Source organism: Syngnathoides biaculeatus, chromosome 23 (genome assembly GCF_019802595.1).
Source record: "Syngnathoides biaculeatus isolate LvHL_M chromosome 23, ASM1980259v1, whole genome shotgun sequence".
In the NCBI taxonomy this organism is placed as follows: Eukaryota; Metazoa; Chordata; class Actinopteri; order Syngnathiformes; family Syngnathidae; genus Syngnathoides; species Syngnathoides biaculeatus.
The window spans coordinates 7,779,166-7,794,298 of NC_084662.1; the positions used below are offsets into that span (position 1 = coordinate 7,779,166).

General features: G+C 42.8%; 1 protein-coding gene and 1 long non-coding RNA gene across 4 annotated transcripts in view; one reads left to right on the forward strand and one right to left on the reverse strand.

The window, feature by feature from the left end:
* LOC133496523 (uncharacterized) overlaps positions 1–15,133 on the forward strand; it is a 34,269-nt gene that overhangs the window by 13,333 nt on the left and 5,803 nt on the right. Inside the window, exon 3 of the long non-coding RNA XR_009793807.1 lies at positions 315–401. This is a non-coding gene — a long non-coding RNA (uncharacterized LOC133496523). The remainder of the gene's footprint in view (positions 1–314; positions 402–15,133) is intronic.
* Positions 1–15,133, reverse strand: part of bcl11bb (BCL11 transcription factor B b) — a 50,492-nt gene that overhangs the window by 9,418 nt on the left and 25,941 nt on the right. The gene's annotated exons all lie outside the window — the stretch shown is intronic.

A 15,133-nucleotide genomic window follows, 5' to 3' on the forward strand; every position in this document is an offset into this window, starting at 1 on the left:
AGTTTTGTAATGTAGTTTGGTTGAACTAATAAACGGCTGGAAGTAAACTCGCACACTTTGTCACTTACAGTACTTGGAAAACAGTCAGCCAGAGTCACTGACACGCAAACATGCACACAAACACACAGATATGTGCAGACAGAAACTAAGATGTGATACAAAATGAAAACCAATATTTTTCCCCCTCCATCAGAATCAGCTTCATTTGCCACGTATGTAAACAACACGCAAGGAATTTGTCACCGGTAGTTGGAGCGGCCCTTGCCTGTCTTAATGTCTTTTAAAAATACAATTTTTTTTATTCCTCTGTCTAGTTGCGTCGCTTCCTGTGCAAACAGGAAGTTGAATGCCAGCCATGTTCCCAGTTGCAGCCAACTTGGTTTCACTTGAACTACAGTAAGGTAAGTTTATTTTTGTTGCATATTATTGTGGTCTACTTTGTAGCCTTTATTGTATTCTGTGGTAACATGGGGAGACTTTTGTGTAAGCAAATTGTAATATATACGGTATATATATATATATATATATATATATATATATATATATATATATATATATATTATGGCTTCAAGGCGTCTTCATTCTCGCCCAATTATCAAATAAAGCGACAATCACTTCACTTTGCGGCAATTAAAATGAATTCAAAAAGTGTTTGTAAAACAAATGGGACAAATTTCACAACTTTTTTTTTTTACATTAAAAAGGAGGCATTAACTTGTTTTTTTTTCACATTTTTATTTTGAATATTTCAAAGAAATACGGTAATATCCTTCAACATTTGGACTTTTCCTCAACACTTTTTGATGCCACCTGCGTTAATATGCGTTGCGCCAATTAAAAAAAATTACAGGTAACAGATCACAAACGGGCCTCGGACACCTTTGAGCTTGAGGCCTTTAAGGTGAGGTGATTTTTCCAAACTTTTGGTGTTGCCGTCCATGCAAGTGAGTGCATCAATGGCATTGGCGAGATGGGCTCAGCTGGGATATGTCGGGATTCTTGCGTTCGAGAGAAAAAAAAAAGCCAATAGCCGCCAGCCCTGCAGGAAGTTTTTAAAAAAAACTGGCACATGTACGCCAGCATAGTTAAGGTGAGCTGCTAATAACATTCTCTTCTTTTCAAACTCAAATCTCTGCGCCAATTAAAGTTCTGAGCTTTACATCACGTTTTATTCCTTCCAGATTGCTTTTTATAGTCATTATTTTTGCCTTAAAGTACAAACAAAATGCCAGCCAGCGGACTATTGACTGCTCGCATATGGCCGCCATGAAGGAATTGGTGCGAGGAGCCCGTCGAGGAGGAGGCAGTGATGGTTGCGAGGTGGGCTAGACAGCGCGCATATGGCGCAGACATGTGGATTTGTCTTTAATTTAGGAATTCACATATGCCGTCGCTCCCGCCATCCACGCCTGTGTTGCAATCTCGCGCTAATCCGCACTGAAAAGCTACCAAATGGAGGCGTCGATCGTCGTAGACCATCTTGATCGCACATTTACGCAGCAGGAATTTAACGTGGAACTTTGGAAGACCGCTCAGTGGTCTGGGGGGTAAATAATGCAAAGGGCCCACATAGCTACTAAACAGAGAGCGGAATACAATGATGTAAGAAGTAAATAGAATAAAAATAATAATAGAAGCTTTAGTAAATGTTTAAATATTTGTAAATGGTAAAAATTGAAATAGTCTATGTAAACAACTACAGGACAGGTTTGCCCCCTAAATAGGCAGTCATAGCAAATCAAAATAGGATGTAAAAAGAGTAAAATTCAAAGCAAAGTAGCTTCAGTTCCGACTATTAAAAAAAAAAAAAAAAGTTAGCTACCTAAACAGGCTGTCAAAGCAGGTTATGAAGCAAGTTATATATATATAAAAAAAATGGTAGTATTTAGGTAATACTGCAGACTAGTTTACTGCCTAAATGTAAACCGAACGTAAATGGTAAGAGAGCTACAGTTGACCTTTTACCAAATATTGCAATAGCCGACAAACTTATTATTAAAACTAAACTGCGAGACAAGTTTGCCACCTAAACTGATTTCTCAAAGTAACTCAAGCCAGGACGTGAGCAATTTTTTTCAGGCCGCAAATTACGCAGTGGTCTACGTAGCGACGGTGTAAATTGTTTGGCGAGTTTGCTGCCTGAACGGGGGGGGGGGGGGGGGGGAAATACAAATCAGGAATAAACGGGAAGTGAGCGCCATTTTCAGGTAAGAAAATGATCTCGTTTATTAGTAAAGATTGCGACAACATTTGTAACTATACAAAGAGGCCCTGACTAAATGAGATGTTGTTTATGTGTGTGTGTGTGTGTGTGTGAGACATTCCCGGGGGGTTGCAGTTTGGCTGCGCGGTTCCGACATTCCATCAAGGGCGATGCGGCACAACACATTTACACTCGGAACAAAGCCGCCTGCAGGCGAGGCCGCTGGGACGCAAACCTGTCCCCGCCGGCCCCTCCCCATCTCCAGCCTCCACACGCGCACACACACTTGTACACACAAGGGAGGACGCAATGTGCACCTGTCAGGGGTTAGCTGACACCTCTCCTGCTGGCAAAGCAGCTCCTCATTAGCATGGCTGTGATCTGGGAGTCCCTGGGGGTCCCAACCTCCCTGTGCCCACCTCTTCACCCCTGCCGCTCCTCCTCCCCCTCCTCGGGCTTCCACTCCGCTCTGATGGCTTGTTTGTCACGAAGGTGGCTAATCAAGGGGCCGCGGGGGCCGGCCGGACCGACCGGGGGCAGCGAGTCTGGGCGATAAGGCGCCGCCGCCTCGGCGGCTGGCTGGCCGACTGTCACCCCGTACCCAATATACCGGGGGGGGGGGGGGGGGGGCAACTGGGAGGTGTTACAAGACGGGGCGAGACTACGGAGGGTGGCAGTAGCAGGCAGGGGGTGAGGCGCTCCCACAGCGGGGCTGGCTCCACATTAAATGGAACCAGCTTCAGCCCGCTAACCATACACATCTGTGTACGCGCGTGTGTAGCCAATATCAGCGACTAAAACGTCTGACAGTGCAAAAAGAGGATTTAAAGCCACCCTGTGCAAATGCGAATGCGGTCGCGTTGCGTTTCGCACCCGCAACACGGCACATTTAATTCAGGCCGCTTTCTGCCGAGTCGGGTTGCCGTCGTCGAACGTCGAAATCAGGAAGAGGATAAAAGTTCTCAAGGCACGAGCGCGTATCGGCAAAATGCAGACTCGCTGAAAGCCAAGAGAGTGATGTTCCGCAGGCTGTTGGACGGGTCCGTTTAGCGCGTCAATTTTCCTGTCCGTCACTTGTTGAATGATGATGTGGCATGACATCAATTGCGGTGACGATAAATGAGCTTCAGTCGAGGAATTAGGGCCAAGTAACACTGGGCCCGACTTGTTGACTGCCTAAATGGGCTCTCGAGCAGAAACGCAAGCAAAGTAAGTCAATATTGTCAAAGCAGGTACAGGCAGGTGGAAAAGCAACGGAGTGACGTTCCTCAGACTACTAAACTTGTCTTTAGCGGGTCCATTTTCCCGACTGTTACTTTTTGACATGCTCCAAATTCTCTTCAGGAATGCTAATGCGCCATGACATCGACGTGGTTTTGTTACAAACAGCCAAGGGCCTGATTAGTTCGCTGCCTAAACGGGCTGTCGTAGAAAATGAAAAATCTGAAAAGTCCTCCGACAGATAATGAAACCAGATGCAAGTCAATATTGCACAAGTATGCGGGGCTAAAACACGGACAGATGGAAAGCCAACGGAGTGAGGTCCCCCGGGCTGCTAGGGCGGGTCCGGTTAACGTGTCATTGTCCTTGTGTGCCACTTGTTGACATCGATGGCCCTGAGCACAAATGCGGGTTCGCGACCGAAATTGGGACCAGCCAAATCCGTTTAGGGAGCAAACTACTTGATTTTCAAATATAAAAGTTTATTAGGAAATGCTCACGCAATGCCAGTTTCCTGCGTAGGTGGTAAGTGAGCCTACATTAGCGACAGTACAAACACCTAAATTAGTTTCCTGCCTAAATGGGCTGTTGTAGAACCGGTTCATAGATCTTTAGGCCTAAGCGTCAGACCTACTTTTCTTTCTCATGATATTGAGTATAAGAAAAATTATATTTCCACCATTAAAAGTTGTAAAGGCGTGACATTTAAAAATGGTATTGTAATTCAGTCCTGACGTAAATCAATCTTAAAGTTGACAGGCGCATAAAAATGCAAAATATAAAATATTAGGGGGTGGGCCGGGGATACTTGCGAGGCACCGGAAATGAGAGGGCCACATGGAGATAGTGAAATATGGTCGCGTGGAAAAGGAAATTAAACCGCTCATTCGCTTCCATTTTTTTTTTCTTTTTCTTTTTTTTTTTTTTTTGCCCAGCGGGCTCGCGCAGCCCGTCGAGGCGGTGACGGCGGGACGCGGCAAAGCGGCTCCGCTTCCGCCGAGTGTCAAGTGAAAACGGTTACTCATTCAATTACGCACTAATGAGAACACAACGAGTCAAGGCCTCTTCGATCCCACCTTCCACCCGTTTGTACAATAAAAAAAAAAAAAAAAAAGGAGGAATTGCGAGGTCTGATCTAGGAGCAAAAACATTTTTTTTCTTTTAGATCAAACACACACCACATAGGAGTTGTTGTGCTGTAAAGCGACAAAGGCAGGCTGTCCCAATCCCAACAAGTGACCCACAGTTTAATTTCATATCAAATCATCCAACTTCGCTGCCATCCTCAAAGTCCTAATTCGGCATCGCCCATTTGTCCAGGGTACGCAATTTAAAAAACGTCGCGCGCGCTTTTGAAGCACTCCCGGAAAATGACTCAAACGAGCCCAAAATGGCCGCTTCAAATCCAAATTCCTAAATCCCACAGCTCCTTAAAGGTGCCATCGGTAATAAGTCCGGCTGATGCAATGGGTCGTGATTGGCGGAGAAGCAGGAAGTGAGCCGTCGCCATCGGCGGGGTCTGCCGCGCCAACGCTGACAAAACGGAGAGGACAGTCGGGCAGCGGCGGCCCAAAAGGAAGAAGAAAAGAAAATTGCCGTCTGTTGAGGAAGCCAGGGGAAAATGCTTTTATCACTACCACCTGCCATTCTATTGTTAATAGCGGAATTACCGCCACTTAAACGCGGTGTTGTAGCGCTCCGCAGCAGGCGGCGGTTTCAAGGAAACAATGGCGTCATCGGCGGCTACGGCAGAAAAACACGTATTTTTAATAATAATAGGGAGGCGCAACAAGCAGAATGTTTCCCCGTGAAAAGGTCACCGGCGGGCCTTTCAATGGGATAAAAAGCGGCTTTGAGGACTTTGAGCGCTTTCCATCCAAATGAGCTCACGCCGAGTCCCCGAGGGACGCCCACTTTGTCCGCGCCGTCAGCGTCCCGTTCGCCGCCGCTCCGTCGCCTTTATTGACTCGGACGTGCCAGTGCCGCTTTAGACGGGTTGTTAGATGCTCGGTGGGATCAATGCGCTTTATAACAAACGGGCCCACGTCTTCCTCCTCGGGGAAAACGGGAGAAACACGCAGCGCAACTGCCCTTCTTTCGGATAACAAACAATATCCCCTTTTGATGTTTAACATCCTGCAGGCCCGTTTGAGTGTCCTCACAAACTCGTAATGTTGCCCGGCCGACTCGGACACGGGCAGTTCAACACCGGCTCGGAGGAAGCGGTATCGCGTGTCCTTGAATGCACCATGTCACGTCCACCCAAGGCAGTGCTGTGCGTCTCCCTCAATGTGTGCATGTCCGCCAATGCGGCATGAATGCGTGCCCGGAATGAAGTGCATTGGTCGATGAACGTGGGTCCGTGAATGCAGCACGTGTCCCTGAATGCGGTCCTCATTGATACAGTACGTAGGTCCCTGAATGCAGCAAACGCATCCCTAAACACTCTGCACAAGTTTTTGTGTTGAAGTCTATCAGTCGAAATGCCAATTTGCTCGTGAGCTAATTAACACAAGTGTGCTAACGCTAAAAACAATGCGTTGGTGATTGTGGCGCGCTGCGCTCGAGCGTAACGTCAAATTGCCGCCGCCTAAATGTTTGGTTAATTGATTAGCGGAGCGTTGTCAAATGTCTCTGCTAATCAATTAATGATTTTTACAAACAATATCCCCAATCAAGATTGCTTCGCTTAAGTTTTATTTTGTGCCGAAAGGAATGTTGTCGTCTGCGATTCAAATCAAAACATTCAACATTTCATTTTAGCAGCAGAGCTCCCCCTGCAGGCGTTTTAGGGATGAGTAATTTATAATACGATAACCATATAGCAATCATTGACTAAGTGGAAGAAGACCATAATGATATACAGTATCACAATATTACAATTTCAGGTTTGTATATCAATGCTACAAGGCAACAGACAACGCTTTAATACATGATTTTGATATTTATAGTTTATCTTAGCAGTTAGCGATAATCGATATTCTACAGTATTGAAACAAATAACGTTACATAAAAAAAATACCGATTTTTGATGCTTGTGTCTGGACAGTTTTGCACCAGAGTTTTTAATCCTGGTGTACTGATACTGTAACATAACATAATGATATTTCACCATATTGATATTTGATGCTAGTGTGGCAATACTGCATCATAAAAGATGACTATATGAATCATTCTTATGTCAATACCTCATGCTATTTTGTATTGATACTGTATTGGAACAGAACAATGTGTCAAGATAACACTAATGCTGGTGTATCCATACAACAACGTAACAGAAAACAATTTGTACATTGATATTCATGTTATGCTGTGCTATTCATAATAATATCAGTTTCTTAGTATTGGAATTATAGCTCTAGAAGATATTATTTTGAAAAGTTTGGGTAGTTAGCTTTTTGGGTAAATGACAATAGGTTCCCATTGGTAGATGAGTAAAAAAAAAAAAGAGTGCTGTATGGATGAGCAGCGAGTCGTTGAACAGTATATCTGTCTGTTATACTGCCCCTAGTGGCACAATATGAGAGCAGTACAACGGTCACTCAATTGATGCAGTGGCAAAAGAATGTTTTACTATTTTCAGTTGATTTTCATGGTGGCATCAGTGGATGCTTTTTAAAAAAAAATGCAATATTATGGAATGCTGTTTTTCTGTCTTTACAATGTAACAATTTTCATTGCTTTTGGGTGGGGGCGGGGGTGGGGGGGGGGAGGCAAGTTGGAACCGATTAATTGCAAGCGCTAACGGCTGTTACCGCGCGTTGTCGGGCTTCTCACGCCGCGGGTCCCTCCAACCTTCTCAGGTGTGTCCAACTGTCTTTCCGCGCCGCAAATAGAGACATGCTCGTCCCTCGGCGTGGACACACCCAGCGCATAGTTTTCCTCAAGTGTGCGTGTGTGTGTGTGTTTGACGGGTCTTCGTTTGGCCTCGGGGCCTCCCCGGAGACTTTTCTGTGGCCTCTCTCTCTCTCTCTCAATTGGTTCTCATTATCTGTCTGTCTCTGCGGCTGTTATCACGCTGATACATTTCCTGCTGTTGGCACGGCTCCTGCATAGCTGATGGTTAAAAGAAAGCTGCTTTCATGTAGCCATTGCCTTTAGGACACACACACACACACACACACATGCACACGCACACACAGAGGCATATGCGCATACATATAGGAAAGAGAAGGGGGGGGGGCGTTGGGGCCAGCGTTGCCCCCGCCAGACCGCAGGCCCAGACAAGCTCCACTGGCACAGATCGGACTGATAGCATCTCGACTTTATTTCAGTTTGGAAAAGACAGCAAGGAAGAAAAAAAAAAAAGAAAAAAAAAGTGGCTATGTGTTTTTTTTTCTTTCTTTCTGTTCTTCCATGTGAAAAAGTCTGACAAGTTAGGTTAGGCAGGCAGGACGTGGCATGACACGACACATGTTGTGTTGTTCCACAGTTAAGTCATAGAGCCGGCTAATAAAAAACAGATTTACATTTCTAATGAATAAAGAAAAGCCAGCAGTCAAATTGTCCTCATAATCCTCTTATTTATTTAAATAACCTCCACCCAAAGTCCTTTTACACCCCCCCCCCTACCCGAAAGGAAAATATAGAAAACATGCAAATACTTTTAGGGCTTTAATATTTCCCAGATATGTCTAATCATTTCTGCCCGCCCTCGTAAATTTTAGCAGCGCTTCCAGCCACAACAAAAAAGAGGAGCTGCTGGTTTTTATTCTCAAATAAGTCACTTTAGTATGCACTCCTTTTCTTCTTTATTGCTTTTTCATTAAATTAGAATTCCCCCCCCCCCTCCAAATAGTGCAACATTATTCAGCATAAAAAATGTTTAAAATTTTATAAATAATAAAAAAAAGTTGAATATTCATAAAATGTTGAATATCTTGTAATTCTCCCTTCATATATTAGAAACGTTTTTTTTCTCGTGTCATGACCTTCAGGTCAAAATGCAAGCAACAATTAATATCCATACAAATGACTGTGCTTTGATGTTAAAATACAAAAATCCAGGGAAGCAGTATCGTATCTGTGTGTATGTGCATGCGCATGTGTGTTTGTGAGAGAGATTTGTGTTGGCATACATCCATACTGTACTGGGTCCATTAGGTCTAATTTTAGGAACATTTGGACTGTCGACATTTAACGGCGTAGCTGTAGGTCATCGTTGATTTTAAAGACCCTGGAAAGTGAATTATGAGACGGTTTCTTAAATATACGTTCAAATGTGATTCCTTTAAACGTACAAAAACGTAGCACTATGTGGTACTCAATTGTGGAGAAGCACCGTTAAACAACTTTTTGGGTTATTTAGATTTTCCTTTTTTTTTTTGGGGGGGGGCAAAAAACAGCACCGTGTGATATGCACGTTGTCGTCTAGCATGAGTTGCACTTCCCCCGCTAGGGAAGAACTTGAGTGCCTTTGTTTGGCCTGACAGCCACTGTGTGGGTTGGCATGGCTGCTTTAGAGTGCCTCGTTGTTGCGACGTGGAAGAGACCCACGACCGGCCAGTTTGGTACATTCCAGCCACCGTATTTTTACATACTAGATGAAGTAGCGTCCCTTTTTCCAGCAGGTTGTCGCAATGCTATTTGATTGACAGTTGGGACGTTGAGCAGATACACACGCAGCGTGGAAAGAGATATACAGTATATACAGTATATATGTATTTTTTTTCACCACTTTGAACGGGCACAGATTAATAAGCCGTGCCCGTTCTGTGCGGCTTTTTATTTCTTCTTCTGTACACTAGACACGCCGGACCATACGTCGTGGATATACACCGGATGTACCAATACGTTGTGAAATAATTTTCAAATGTTTATTTCCATTCCTTGATTCCAAACAGTAAACGTAACGTCTGAAATATAACAGAAAAGTCTTTTTTTTTTTTCAATTCCCCCTCCTCCTGTTCACTCAAACCACTAAAGTCGTCGTCTTCAGTGTCAGAATCGAAGAGTCTCAGAAAGTCTCCGTCAACCATCATTTCAATCTCAGTCGCTGTCAATGTCATTTTCATCTCGAGATGAATTAAAAATGTTTATTTTGCATCAGTGCGTCATGCTTGCCACGAGCGCACCGAAAAGTATCTTCGTCTTCTTCGACGCATGCTCAAGGTAGCTTTTGTCTTCTTCTGTGCACAGTTGAGGTTGATTCTTCTTCTTCTTTGCGCGCAAAAGGTACATTCTTCTTCTTCTACTACACATTGGAGGCATCTGCGTGTGCACAAACCCGAGTGCATGATAGGGAATGGCCATGTTTTAACCACTACATTCGAACAGGTTTCAACTGATAGCCGTTAGCGACGACAAAAAAAAAAAAAAGCAATATTCCAGCTGCATTGTTAAATATGCCGCAGAGTTCACGTCGCCTTCTCTGCGGTGCGTCGCATTGCTTTTACCCGACTTTGCCTTTTACCACCTTGCTTTTTCATTACCGCACGCTGCGTTTCGGATAAACTGGGAGCCGAATATCAGAACGAGGATTTTCCCCACTCTGATGTTTGCACATGTACCACCATCGTGCGTTTTTGCATCACCGTAATTGCACAAGACAAGTAAGTGGATGCAGTGAGGGAAGTTGTGGGGGGGCGAATGGAGGAAGGGGGGGGGGGCGCATAAGTGCAGCATGAAAAGCTCTCAGCATCTTGGCGGCGGCAAAAACGCCAAATAAACGCAGCCACCGAGCGGCCCGCTAATGCGATAAGAGGAGGAGGCGGTCCGAGGCGCTAACAAGCCAAGTCGCTTGCTTCTCTTTGCGGATGCTAATGGCGGGGAAAAAAAAGGGGGGATGAGTGCGACTCTGCAACAGCGCCACCTCTTCGGACTCGTCGGATCGTAATCACGGCATATATGAAACAAGCTGACGCTTGCGGGTGCTAAAAGAAGATATTCATATTCAATCGAATACCCTACCAATGGTAAAATGCTCTCACTTCACGACATCTTATGGAATATTTTGAATATTGTCACATTTTAGGGATGAAGGCAAAGCCGAGCGCACCTACTGGATTATTTGTAAAATTTGTCTTTTTTTTTTTTCCCCTAAATATAAAATAAATAAAATAAATTTCATTTTATAAAAAGGATCTTTTTATGTTCTTAAAATCCTCTTTTGACAAAATATTACAGCTTCTTTTCTCATAAATCTTGCATTTCTATAGAATGCCATAATTAAAAACATAACTCTTTCAAAATCAATTTCTTACTTGTTGATGAAAATTTTCATAAATAGTGATTTTAATCTCAGCATACTACTTTGTTTTTCTCTTGACTTGTAAAATTACAAATTGTCACTTTTTTTTTGCTTGATTAAAAATAAATTGTCAAGTAGTCATCTTCAAAAATTTGGATTTCTTGGAATTTCAAAATTTTGTTTGTAAAAAAATAGTTACTGTATAAAATTGCAGCCTTGGCATTTCAGTTGGTAAAATTGTGACTTTCTAAATGACTATTCTTATAAATTGAAACTTGTAATAGTTCAGCTTTATCTTGAAAAAGTCTTCTGAATTTGTGATTTTGTTTTTTCTCATAAAAATTTTACCTTTTTTCTTCTTGAAAAGTTCTTAATTAGATTTTTTTTTATAATGAAAATATTTTTATTTCTAAAATAGTTTTTTGCAATGTTACGACTTCAGTCCGGTAAACTTTTAATGGAAAATTACAGATTACACGTTTCAGTTGTACTTATATTAAAATTGTGACTAAAAGGCAAAATTGCTTTACATTTTTCAGCACTTGGGAAAAAAAAAACCTGTCCATAATATCACCACTTCATTATCATACAATTGCAAGATTTTGCTTGTAAAATTCTCAGAAAAATTTGAATACCTTTTTCATAATTTTTTTTTTTTCCTGTAACCGTTCTTCAGTCCAGGGTCAAATGACTTAATTTGCTTGAAATACTCTCCTATTTCACTTTAACTTTTACGTTAATTTCAACTTTAGCTTTTTTGTTATTGTGTGCTTGTATTGCTGCATGTAAAATTCAGCTGCTTTGCTTCACTTAAGTGTGGTCAAAACAACAAAAAATATATATATGGGCGGGGGGGGGGGGGGTGACTTTATTGCCATAATGCCGAACAGAGATCTCGTAAGCTTCATTAAAATCTAAACACGTTGGCACATGGTGGCGCGGCTGCGGCACCGCCATGTTTGTGTTGAGTGCAGTAACTGTACGGGGAGAGAAATAAGTGCAGGGCCTTGGGGGTGAGGGTGGTGGAGGTGGTGGATTGGGACAGGCCGGAATGCAGGGTGAGCCTCTCCTAATGGCTCTTTTTTTTGTGGGAGGGGGGGGGGGGGGCAGAGCGCGCACGCACACATCTGGAGCGCGCAGCACATGCTGCAAGTTAGCGGTGGCGCTCACACTCCAAATTAGTGGCCACTTTTATTTCCCCGCTGTTGTAGGAAAATATCAAATCTGCTGCCATATGAGTGCCATAAAGCTGCTTGTGCTGCGTTTGATGCCTTCATGTGGGACTCCTCAACTTGTGCGTGTTGGTCTTGTCAGCGTATTCCAGCGCGCATTTTTCCACAATGCGTTAATGTAGCGTTTATATCGCGGTTCATTGTTTGCGCCACTGTTGTATCGCTGATTTTTGCTTTTTTTTAATGGGTATACTGTGCAGTACCGCGCTTTGCCACAACACGTCGGGAGGAGATGTGCATGGTCCGTTTGTATGGGTTGCTGCTCAACCCTGACGTAGACTAGATGCTAATTTCCATGAACCCGTCTATGGTGTTTCGCATTATATGTTAGCATCAAGCTAGTGAAATGACATGCTTGCATAGAACGTTTTTGTTTAAATATCCAATATTTGAGTCTTTTTTTCGTTTTGTGTTTGCTAAAGAAGCACTTTTTTTAGGGCTTATGATTACTGTAACATCAACGCTCATTTCAATTTTACTAGTGGACTTACTTTTGATGTTTTAAAATGGTCAGTTCTCGTTTGTTCGGTTTGTCAGGTTTACAGTAAACGTTAACAGGCAGTGAATGATGAACAGCTTGAAATCATTTGCAGAACTGTGCAAGCGAGGGAGTCCTTTTTTTCCCCAGTTTCTTCAAAATGATGCGATACAATAATCTCCCTTTTCGGGACAATGAGACAAAACAGGTGCTTAAAAAGTGTGTTAATACGTTTAATGCACACATGAGCTCAAATTGGGGTAGAACTATTTGAACGTGTTTTTATGTGGTGTGTCTAAGATGGCGGATTTTCGCTTGTAACTAGTGGGTCCCTGGTCCGATAATGGAAGGGGTGGGGGGGCGGGTTTTCACATTGCAGAGCCGCGTGGACCAACATGACCTTGCTGGGGTCTCGCTGCCATTTTGGGGCTTCACACGCTCCAACGCAGGCGATGAGATGATGATTGCAAACTTGAATTAGTAATACTTCAACTTCGCCCAGTAAAGTTCTCCTAAAATTACATTATTTAAAAAAAAAAAAAGAATCTCATAAAATTACAACTTTACTTTTGGAAAATGAAACTTTTTTTCTGAGAAAATTCTCCCCAAATTTAATTAAATTCTAAACTTTGTGTGCAGCCAGTGTTTACTGATTACCACGCTCCTAAATTGACACACTAAATATTATGGCTTCTTTTTTTTTTTTTTTTTTTTTGTACATAAAATAAAATTTTCGTCTCATGTTACGACAACTTGTAAACGTCACCCAACATTTGGATTTTGTTTTTCACAACATTAGGTCATTCACGAAAACCCCTGCATATTTTTTTTTTTGCAATTATTTTTTATTTTCATGGCAACTCCAAGGGAGTATCGATCAATATTTTATGGAATAGTGTGGGTACGCTGTACTTTATTTACGTAATATTATGAAATTTTCTAATCACTGAGTTTAATGTTTGTTTTTTACTATATTTTTTTCAGTTATGTGTATACGTGTGCGTATGTATGCACATGTGCAGACACGCAACCATATTCTTGTACAGTTATTTATGCGTGGCCCTAATACGTCCTCGTCGCTCCCGATCGCCGGCCCTTTTAAATTAAACCTCAAAAACGATATCCAGGCCAACTTTGACACGATTCCCATGTTGTCGTCCGAGCCGGCGCGCGTGCGGCCTTATTGGTGTTTTGCTTCCTGTTTACGCGTGCGCCACGTCGTCCTCAAGGAGGTCAAAACATCCCCGAAAACACGCACGCGCCCCATATGTAATGCATGCATTCCGATTGAACATGTTTTTCCTATTTAATCTGCCGCTTGACAGCACAGGACACACACACACGCGCGCACACACACGAAGTCCTCCACATTTGTAGCTACAAAAAAGGCATTAGAGGGAGGTCGGAATCATAAACAAGTTGGTGTTACTTGTGGGGGAAAAAAAAAAAAAAATGCTTAAAATGGGAGCAGCGTACTCGCCACGCTCCCCACTGACTGAGACACACACACTCGGAGAGAGAAAACCAAAATAGACACACACATGCCTCGCAGCAGACGTAAGATGGATGCGCTGGCTTGCTTTCAAAACACTCGATTCGGTAAACACGCGCACGCAAACACACAAGTGGCACCGTGTTCACCCCTAATCACAACCCATGAGCTTGGACATCAAAATGAATTTTTTTTCATTTTTTTTTTTTTTTTTTTCAGGGGGAAGGGGCGGAGGGAGCGGGGGAAAAAATCATCAGGAGTAATTAACGCATTTTCATATGCAAATGTGATTAATGCAAAACTACAAAGTCATTATGCAAATGGTTTTTTTCCTTGAGCCTCTGTACAAATATTCGCCGCTGAAATCAGGGATCAGTCTCGCCATCTTTTCTTTTCTTTTTTTTTTATCTAACCCCCCCCCCCCCCGCTTCCCCTCGTTCTCTCGCTCATCGAGATAATACATAAGTAGCATGTGAAGTTATTTGGAAGGGACGCCGCCCGCCTTCTGATTGCGGGGCCGCTCGGCGGTGGAGCGAGACGAGGAAGCGGGCGCGCAGGGGAAGGTATGAATATGCAAAAAGCCTGATTGCTTTTCATGATTAAAGCCTATTTAATATGCAAATGAGAGCAAGCCAGGTGATTAAAAGAGCACTGGGTGGTGGGGCACACACACAAAAAAAAAAAAAAAAAGAAAGAAGGAAAGGGGGCGAAGGGGCGAAGGTCAATCGCATCCAACATTTGACCTCTTCGGCCGAAAGTCATTTTTACTTTGGCTCACTTGAACACGCAAAAAATATCAATTAGGGACCCTTATCTATGATGTGATATCAGATCTCATTGTACTGTAATTTTGAACTTTTGATCAAATATAGATTGTGATATTATAACTCCTGGTGGAGAATATTTCAATCAAATATTGATAAAGTACTTTATCGTAGGTCTTAGCGCACTCAGGTTGCACTGTTGATCAAATATTGATACTGTGATAGCACATCTCGTTGTACAGTATGTCGGCACTTAGGACCAAGTATTTTCATCATACAGTGTAGTGACACTTTATAGTCATTTAGCAGATTTAATAAAATGTTCATTCTCATATATAGGGTCTCATGGTACAGTAATTTAGGACTGTTGATCCAATCACATCTTATACGACAATCATGTAACACTGGATTAAAAGTTGATACTTGCCCATCATGTCGGATAGTACAGTCATTTAAGACTTTGGAGCAAATATGTTGCTCAAATATTGATACTTTGCTTTCACATCTCGTAGTACAGTAATGTAGAAGGATGAGAAGTAAAGTGGGCCAAAGGA